Source organism: Falco punctatus, assembly GCF_963210335.1.
Source record: "Falco punctatus genome assembly, chromosome: 4".
In the NCBI taxonomy this organism is placed as follows: Eukaryota; Metazoa; Chordata; class Aves; order Falconiformes; family Falconidae; genus Falco; species Falco punctatus.
In genome coordinates, this window is record NC_137583.1 from 78509049 (window position 1) to 78519493 (window position 10445).

The window sequence follows — 10445 nt, forward strand, 5'->3', positions numbered from 1 at the left end:
AGTCATACCAAAACGATTTATTCTCTAATAAAGGTATAGAAGAGAAAAAAAGCCTGTAAAGTAGAAATAATGATGACAGTTATGGCAAAATTAGTCCTTAGCTAATATTTTTATTGTTATTTTGAAGAGAAAAGGCTTTTGTTCACCTGACGTTTGTTGTCCGTGTTGTACATTTGACCATATGTGTAGAGCTTGACTGTACGTTAATGAAAGAACTGTAGTCAAATCATAGTCTGCCAGAGACAAATTTTGGCTTTCAAAAGTTAGTATAAAAAATACAGTATACACTTTGACTCAGAAGCAAATGCTGTGATGCTCCATCTTTCTTAGGCAAAATATCAAGGGAAAAGTATAAGAAGTGGAGAAAATTACGAATGTTTAATGAAATACTTGAGAACATAAGAAAAACAGAATACATAATGTGTCCTGAGGTAATAGACCTCAGATCTACGAGTAAATTTTTCATCTTTGATGTGTCCAAATATATTTAACATGTTTCTCTTCATTTGCTGCACAAAACTTGGGGTAAGCTACTTAAACTTATAAATATCATAACTAATATTTTTATGAATTATATATTAGCACATTCATGTGGAAAGATGTGAACGTTTTATGAGCATTTCCATTCTAAGATGGGGAGGAAACTGTCCACCACCCCAGATTTCATCTGAAGCATGTTTATTCAACATACTTCCTTGCAGTAGGTATCTTCAGCCTGGCATAAAACTTAAATTATCCTAATATTACTAATGAAGAATTTTACTTAAATATTAATTAGAAATGCTGCCATGGAGGTACTGATGTATCCACAAAGCTTACCAGCATTGCTAAGAACAACATCACCTTTCCATCTAGTTTCACTGACCAGAGCTGTACCTGAAGATTGGTGCTTTCATCCTTCTTTTCTAAACCTAAGAATAAATTGCTCAGCAATATGCATTGCCTTTTATGCATTGCCCAGTGAATGCACACTAATTATGGCAGATACACACGTAATCTACTTCTCAGATCAGTCAAAGTGAGTGTCATCATTCCTGTCATTTTAAAAGACCGCAGCAATTCCCCTCAGCCCCTTGCCAGAGTGGTTGTGGATCTTTACTTTCGGGGAAGAGCAAACAGTTGATGAGATGCCTACCTTGAAGATGGGCAGAATAGGAGAGCTCCACACTTTCTACTAACTATCCTCAGGTGTTCTCACTGTTGAGCACTGAATGTTTGAACTCCATTTTCAAGCATCTCATTCTTCCCGGTGTTGGTCAGCGGAAGTAGGAACCTGAATTTCATTGCTTTAGGTGTTCTAATAAACAGCTAAAACTTAACATTGCAGTCCTTTGTCTTTTATGTACCTAAATCCTCTTAAAAAAATAAATGCAGCAATTGCATATGAAAATACAGGATGACTTCTCTTCCATAATTTGCAATACATGCAATAAGCGTAATACGGTTCCATCATTTCCATCATTTGGAGATAAACACCATGCCACTTGAACTATGTTTTCCTAAATAGCCATTCCTTCCTCACATTCCTGGCTGCAGACAAGCAGGGTTGCTTGTGTACTGTGCACCCAAAGCACCCAGCTATGTGTGCAGCTGCAGGCGCAGAGAGCCAAGCAGACTTGCAAGTTGGCAGGTTATGTGGGAGCTAGCACAGCTGCAAATTTGCTCGTTATCTCTGCCTGACTGTTATTCTGGATGTCCTGGGAAAATCACCCTGGGAAACCATTCAGGGTGCTCTTTCATAATCAATACAAACTACCAAAAATATTTGCATACACATAATGCAGTGCATCTGTGAGGGCATTGGCACTGAGGCATAGCACAGACCTTAATGGTCAGTCTCCAATAAGTCCTCAGGCATCTCCTGATAAGCTAAGAAAGGACAATTTTGCGTTAACTGGAGATTGCTATGAACCTAGATGAGACCTATCTCTTACTGCTGTGAGTGAGCAGAAAGGGGAGGAATCCAGCAGAAAGGGAGATGCCTGATCATGGGTGTGCACCCCTTTGCGAGCTCGGCTGGGCTGGGGACAGAAACAGGTCTTGGGCTTGGGAATGGCACAGCCCTCTGCTGCGTGAAGCCCTGGAGCAATGAAAGCTTTCATTTCTAACCAAGTGATGACCCAGTGACGTTTCCTCTCAGGTATACCTAAAAGACTTAATTTTGTCACCTTCTTAATTTGAATACTTCTTATTTTATACCTCAGAGTTATTAAGAGTTAATTTCCCCTTTAAGACTGGCTGAATTGCTAACTGAGCTGCAATAGGCGAGTGTCTCAGGCCGGTCCAGTAATCTCGTTTCAGATGTATGTAAGCCCAGTAAAAGTGAGGACTCTCCCAAAGGCATGGGTGCTTCCAAGGTAACATCTCACTTACCCTTGTTCATGGGTGTCCATTGACCAGAGGGAGAATCTGGGAGCAAAGTCATTATCGCGGTGAGATGTGAATGTATGGAAAGGGAGGATGAGGAAGGGGGACCTTCCAGAGCTTTGGGCACAGCAGCCGGGGCCCAAACACCCAACAGGGAGCGCCCCCTCCTCAGCCCAACCCAAGGCTGTGTGATGCTCCTGCTCTGTCCTCCAGCCCTTTCCCTTTGCAAACACTCTCCTTTCATCATGCACATCAAAAGGAATTCTAGAAGAAACAGATGCAAATAATCTAAATACAAATTCCACCATATCAGGGACTTCACATCAAGGAGAGTGGGCTGCAGGAGGAGAGAAGGCTTCTTTGATTTCCTTGGGCATGGAGATGGCTCCTGGAGACTTGCTGTGAGAAGGTGTCCTCCACTCTTTCTACCGATGAAGGTGGGGCTCGCAGCTTTAAAAGCGTTTGCATCAGATGTGGCAAGGTTTTAAAACTGCTCAGAAGTCAGCATGGTGTGAGTGGAAAAGGATGACAGCAAGGCAACGAAACCAAACAGATAAAATAGCCTCACATGCAATCTGATGAAAAAGTCTCAGGTTTCCATAGCATCCGCCAGCAACTCTGTCACCTTCCTCTTTAGGACACACGTTTGAATTCTGGCACAAATAGCCCTTTTGTTAGGCAGCCACTTTTTGTAAAACTTCTGTGTAATAAATGATCGCAATAAATTCACTTCACACTTTTTTTATCTTTCCAGCTGAATGATTTGGCGGGAAGTGACCTACTTAAAAATTAACTTGTGACAGACATGAATTTAGAACTTGAGAGTTTTAAAAAAAAGCATATATTATAAGATTTGAAACTGGAAGAGAAGACAGCCAAGCCATAGAAAGGTATTTTATTTCAAGTGATTATCAAAGCAGCACGAAAGACTACCCTTGATATTTTCTCCCTTTCTCTACTTGTTTTGTGCTTTATTTGAGCATCTGAATTCCTTAGATCTCACACTGATTTTGTCCTCAGGCAATTTCTTTTTCTTTACTTCACTTTTATCTCACCATATACCATGCTACCTCCAGGACTAAATTCACAGTTTGTTCTGAAAATGCCAACTTGCTTTTACAAGTTGTTGCACAGGGTTTCATATAAGGACTAAAGATTCAGAATGAAATCTCCTAAAAACTGTGGTGTAAGCAAAAAGCTGAAATGTCATAAACAAAATTTTTGAGGGCTTCAAAGACTTCTGGAGATGTTGTGAACTTCTGTTGAAAACACATGAGGAAGGAGACAGATACACTGAGATGCAACAAGTGCGAATAACAAAGAAGATAGTGTTACGGATTTGTAAAAGCTGTTTAATGTAAGTACTAAAAAATGGTAGTTGTAGTAATATTAGAATTAATTTAAACTATATCCTTTTATCCTGCTGATTTCTGAATCTGTTTTTCAAATGTGCTGTGTTAGTGAGAAAAATATTAATATTCAATGAAGATACAGCTATATAAATTATCTAGTTTCTAAAAGAGAGTAAAAGAGAGGGTGATTCATCAGCGTTTGATCCCAAGTTAAGAAACTTTCAATTAAGCACAGATCATAGCAGCCATGAGCAACATTAATCCCTTTCTGCTGTTGCAATGAACACTGGGAAGCTGTGGGGGATCGGCAGAAGGACCCAGTGCAACATAAACCTCATCCTCCCCGCAGGAGAAGGTCAGAAAGCAGGTCTGGCTGTTGCACATGTCACAGGGAAGAAAAAACAGAGAAAAAAAGAGAGAGTGGGTCATGTGTCCATCGCTTTCCCACATAACCAGGATGTGCTGTTGTGCATTCCTGTGGTGTGGGACCAGGGCTGTTCCTCCCCCTGGGCCATCATTCCACTATGACCATCCTCTTCCACCACTGCCACCGGCAATGAAGCCAGTCTGCAAAATTTAGTAAGACCAAGGCCAGCCTTTGAGGGGTCTCTGAGAAAAGATTGCCCTTCCTACAGAAAAGCTTTACAGAAAGTATGCTAGGACTGGATTCAAAGCCAGCTTATTCCTTTCACCTGTTGGTGAAGTCGGTTTCAATCCTCCCTTTACCCTCACATGTGACGTAGTTTCCAAATAAGCTTGGGCAACAGAAGCAAAAAGCCTTAGAGAGTAAGCTCCAGACTCAGAAGGTTCAGTTTGAATCAAATCAACAGATTTATAAATATATTCGTAATCTAATAAGTATTCAGGAGACAAACAGGGTCTCTGCATCAGAACAAAGTGATGTCAGCAGTTCTCTTCCAAGAGTGATGAACCTGGTTAATCTGAAGCATCTGCTCCTTGGCTGGTCTGAGCCCTTTGCACTGTGAGAAGAGTTCACTCTGCAGTTTTTTCTGGTCAAGCTCAGACCAATGCTTCTCACAATCTGCCTCAGCTTCTGGAAATACTTTGTGCCACATTTTGTGGTTGCCCATAGTCATTCTGTCGGTGATGGCAAATGTGGAAAAAACTGAGTTAATGGTTAAAAGAGACAGACACTGCCTCTGTGAGGCGATCGTTGTTCTGTATTTGCTATTGAAATGTGTTGTTACAATGTCATTCACTGTTGGTGTTTATGAGCAAAAAAAGAGCAAACATTGCATCTTCCATGTTTCTTGTGAAAACTGTTTGGAGGATTATGGTAAGGCAGTGCCAAGTAGCTGCAAGTCCAGATCTTCTTGCTTTTGTTTTGAATGAATACACATCTAAAAATGCCACAGAGGCCCTTCTCCTCACCAGCTCCCACACACCTCTTGCAGATGTAGAGATGGCTTTGCATGGCTTTGTTTCTCTCTCTCTGAGACCTCCAAATGGTTGAGAGTAAATGCTTTTTCTCCTCCAAGGACATGCTTTCTCAAATAGCTCTAAATGCTGGACAGGACTGCATTTATTCTTCTTGCAGCCAGTTGCCCCAAGAGCTACTAGGTTCAGAGGATAGCCTTGTCTGCGATATTTACATTATATGTTTACATTCAGTACCTTAGCATGCTAGCATTTATTTTCATTTCAATTGGTCTCACATCCCACCCATATGCCTAACTTAGTGTGGACAAAAGTGAACCTCAGATCAGGGTTAAAGCAGCTCACTCTAGGTAAGATGCAAGTGATACTAGTGGCTTGGTGGGACGGAGAGCAACAATGGCAGTGTAAAAGACGACAGGGAACAGAAGAGTGCAGAAACCCATTAACTTTTCAAAATAAGAGCGAAAGACCAACACTGCATTTCCAGCTCTTAACAGGTGATCGAGTAAGTGCAGGATCAGCCTTGCTTCTGTTTGTACCTGCCCAGGAAAAGGCATTCCTGTGGCATGCATATCTCACTGCTCCCCTTCTTGCCTGCCCGTGAGCACAATGTAATTGAAGCTATACCATCTGATTTCACAAGCAGCAAAATAATCTCTTACTCTTTATGGATGGAGAGACGTGGGGGAGAGAGATATGCATAATTATCACATATGCTACATATGCATTAATATGTACAAGCATATGCTCTGAAAATGTAAACGTTCATTAAAGGAAAAATTAAAGATGACAAACTCATCATGTAAAATTTAAAATAAAAGCAAAAGAATAATTCACTGACCTGGCCACACTTAATTAGAAAATCAGGACGCTGTTGCAAGTTCTGCTATTTTTTCCAATGCCACTCAGATGCTTTGCCAATAAATAATCGTACAGCATCAAAATCAATCACTGTGTTACAAAGACTCCATCTGTGATTGAAATAATTCTATTTCCCCTGGACACACATACCTATGAAAAATTTAAGAGGTCATCAATCATGGTCTTTCTTTCCAATGTTTATAAAGTTGTATCTTTGGATAAAAGAACATTTCCAGTGTTCTTGTCACAAAAGAAATCAGACCTGCGGTCTAGCATATTTACAGGCAGGATCACTGTGCTTAGGTAGAGTGCATCTCATCTATAATTTTTTGAACTTATATAAAATAACTGTTCTGGGGCTCTCTCTGTTATTTGTAGATCTTTAGTAAAGGGATGAAAAGAGATCTCAATATATATGAGAATTAGACTCTAGGCTTAAGTATACAGTATATAATTGTATAGCATAATGCCACTGAAGAACAATGCTAGATGCAATCTTTTCATGTCAAGCGCTCTGAAATTGTGTATGCTCGAACAATTCAGATTTGCATTCTGCACAAAATTTTACATGGTCACATATAATTTGCTATTTTCCCATAGCACATTAGCTGTTTGTTGATGATATATCAAGAATCACTTGATAACAGCGTAGCAGCCAATGTGTCTTGTCATTAAACCATTGGACTTTTTACTGGAAACAAAAACATCATCATAAAATTCAAATAAACATTTCAGAAGGATCATCACACAGGATGTACTATATTAAACCCATCCAAAACCCAATTCTGTGAGGTGTGTTTTACAGTCAATCGCTTCCCAGATAGTTTTCTATCAGTATTAATGTTGAGATTCAAGCCACAACAAGCACCTTAATCCAGTTCTTAACCTCAATTAGGGAAACAGCTGGATAAAACTCGAAATGTGCCTTTCTCTGTCACCTCCACAGGAAATGTCAACGTCTATTTGGGTTACCTTCATAACAAAAATCTTCACACTGGTTGTTAGAAATCACGTAGTCTGACTGTAACAGGAGGGTGGGATCTGTGCCCAGAGCATGAATAGAGCAGGGATATTCAACGTTGTACCTGCCCGCTCTCTCACGTACTCATTCACAAGATAACTCATAGATATAAAGCCACTAATATATTATGTATGAGGCAGAGGCAGGTTTTGGCAGAACTTAGGGGTTTTTTGTTAGTGCACAAAGGACATTTTACCATACTCTAATGCATCCCTAGGGCAGGGACCGGGCAGCACAACAGCAGGAGCTTCAGCTGCTTCCAGGTCAAGGTGTAGCTCTTGTGCCCTTATTTGAGCTTTTTACCTTATCTCCACATGAAAAAATGAACCCAGAAAGTCTTCCTGGGAATCAGTTTTGCTCATTAGCCATGAAATCTGCTCACTTCCTGAAAAGTTCATAGTGTAATCTCCGGGTATTGCAGGTCAAAGAAAGATTAAGCAGTCAATTTATTTTAGAAACTGAGAAAGAGAAAAGTGAGCTTGACCTATTAGTCATTTTTTCACTCCCACCCAAACCATTAGATAAGTCTGAGATAAAGGACTTGAATTCATTAAAATTTCTGAAGAATAGAAAGAACTGCTTTTTAATTTTCCTTTTCTTGCTCTCTCAAAAAAAGAAAATCCCTGTAATTTCATAGGTCAAGCTATGATTACATCCATTTTGATAAAACGCTGAATTACAGAAGAGATAGGACTTTTCAGTTCAAATTTATCATACTTATCATGGACTCTTGGATGATAGAAATCAACTTCACAGGAAGCTGAGAGTTCTCAGGATTTCTGTAAAACATGAGCTTCATCAACACTCACAGGACTGGCAAGCCAGGTTTGATATATCTAACCTTTTGCTCCATTGTTGTTACAGTGAACAGAAGCAGCGTAATGAAAAAACACTAGAAAACAATTTTCCTTCAAGGGTCTTCGAAGTTCACACATCAAAGGGAATGCTGCAAAGCTGCAGCATGAAAATCTGATGGTTTGGGTTCCCAGAGTTGCTAAACAATGTCATTTCTGCCAGCTTGTTGATAGGCAGAATGAGGAGCATTCACACCACCCACGCTCGAGGTCTCAACAGAGGTGCCCACAGCAGGTGCTTGGGCTGCGTGAAGTTCCTCTTTGGACGCCTCTGAACCTCTCTTTTTCTCAGCCACCTTCTCAAGCAGCCCGTGTTGACTTCACCAGGACCCTCAGATCACGGGGCCACAATATGTCTTATTTATGTGCAGAGTCTTACAAAGTGTAGACACCCTCAAGAGCTGGGAAGAGACTCATGCTTGGCTGTGCTCTGGGGAACACTTTGTGTCCTGAGGAGCATTTCTAGTTAACAGGAAGGACTGATATTAATCATGCCTTTATTTAGAAAACAAGGTGCCCTTGGATCCACAGTTATATGCCAGTGACTGATCCTTGAAGGAGAAGTTGACCACTGTCAGCAAAGTCACCTTAATGTAGCATCCTGGAGCAAGCAGAGGGGTGGTACCAGAGAGCTGATTCCAGTTCCTGAGCACTCCCTTCTCTCTCAAAACAAACACTGTTAGGTCCTGCTAAACTCTTCACAGAGTGCCTGATGTAGGCTGTGATACCGCTCACCATCACATAGGGGGGTCAGCAGAACTGCTACCTTGGACTTCCGTAGGGCCAACTTTGGCCTGTTTAAGAGAATGGTTGACAGAGTCCCTTGGGATACAGTCCTGGGATCCACTCGAGGGTACCAAGGGAGCTGACAGAGGAGCTCACCAAGCCACTCTCCATAATTCATCAACAGTCCTGGCAAACTGGCGAGGTCCCATACGCCTGGATGTTAGCCAATGTGATGTCCATCTACCAGAAGGGCTGCAAGGAGAATCTGGGGAACTACAGGCCTGTCAGCCTGACCTCAGTGCTGGGGAAGGTTATGGAACAGATCATCCTGAGTGCCATCACATGGCACATGCAGAACAATGCAGGGATCAGGACCAGCCAGCATGGGTTTATGAAAGGCAGGTCCTGCTTGACTAATGTGATCTCCTTCTACAACAAGATAGCCTGCTTAGTGGGTGAGAGAAAGGCTGTGGATGTTGTCTACCTGAACCTTAGTAAAGCCTTTGACACCATCTCCCACAGCATTCTTCCAGAGAAACTGGCTGCTCATGCTTGGATGGGTGTACTCTACGCTGGGTTAAAGCTGGCTGGACAGCTGAGACCAAAGAGTGGTAGTAAATGGAGTTACATCCAGCTGGCAGCTTGTCACAGATGCTGTTCCCCAGGGACCAATATTGGGGCCAGTCCTGTTTAGTATCTTTATTGACAATCTGGACAAGGGGATCAAGTGCACCCTCAGCAAGTTTGCAGGTGACACCAAGCTGGGTGGGAGTGTTGATCGGCTTGAGGGCAGGAAGGCTCTGCAGGGGGATCCGGACAGGCCGGGCCCATGGGCTGAGGCCACTTGTATGAGGCTCAACATGGAGAAGTGCTGGATCCTGCACTTGGGTCACACCAGCCTCACACAGCGCTACAGGTCTGGGCAGGAGTGGCTGGAAAGCTGCCCAGGGAAAAGGCCCTGGGGGTGCTGGTTGACAGCCGGCTGAACTTGAGCCAGCAGTGTGCCCAGGTGGCCAAGAAGGCCAACAGCATCCTGGCTGGTGTCAGAAACAGTGTGACCAGCAGGACAAGGGAAGTGATCGTCAGTAAGCGCATACTGGTGAGGCTGTACCTTGAATCCTGTGTTCAGTTTTGGGCTCCTCACTTCAAAGGGGACATTGAGGTGCTGCAGCATGTCCAGAGAAGGACAACGAAGCTGGTGAAGGGTCTGGAGCACAAGGCTTATGAGGAGCGGCTGAGGGAACTGGGGGTGTTCAGTCTGGAGAGGAGGAGGCTCAGGCAGGACCTAATCGCTCTCTACAGCTGCCTGGAAGGAGGCTGTAGGCAGGTGGGGGTCGGCCTCTTCTCCCAGATGACAAGTGACAGGACAAGAAGAAACAGCCTCAAGTTACACCAGGGGAGGTTTAGGTTGGATATCAGGAAAAGTTTCTTCACAGGAAGGGTGGTCAAGCATTGGAACAGGTTGCCCAGGAAGGTGGTGGAATCACCATCCTTGGAGGTGTTTAAAAATGTGTAGATGTGTTACTTAGGGACACGGTTCAGTGGTGGACTTGGCAGTCCTGGGTTAATGGTTGGACTTGATGACCTCAAAAGTCTTTTCCTACCTAAACGATTCTATGATCCTGTGACAACATAGATGCTGAGGGAGGGAGACCACCAAGGTCACCTGAGGAGCCTTGTGCACGGTTGAAATAAGATGGAACAACGGTGAAATGGAAGACAACCTGAACAGCCACCTCAGCCGGATGCCAGCAGCAGCGTAAAGCTGTCACAGGAGAAGGGATGAAGGCAGGGATGTGCTGCAGGAGAGACCGGCTCATCCCCAGTGAAGGCGTGTGCCCCACCAGAGCAGCGAGCCCGGCCGGG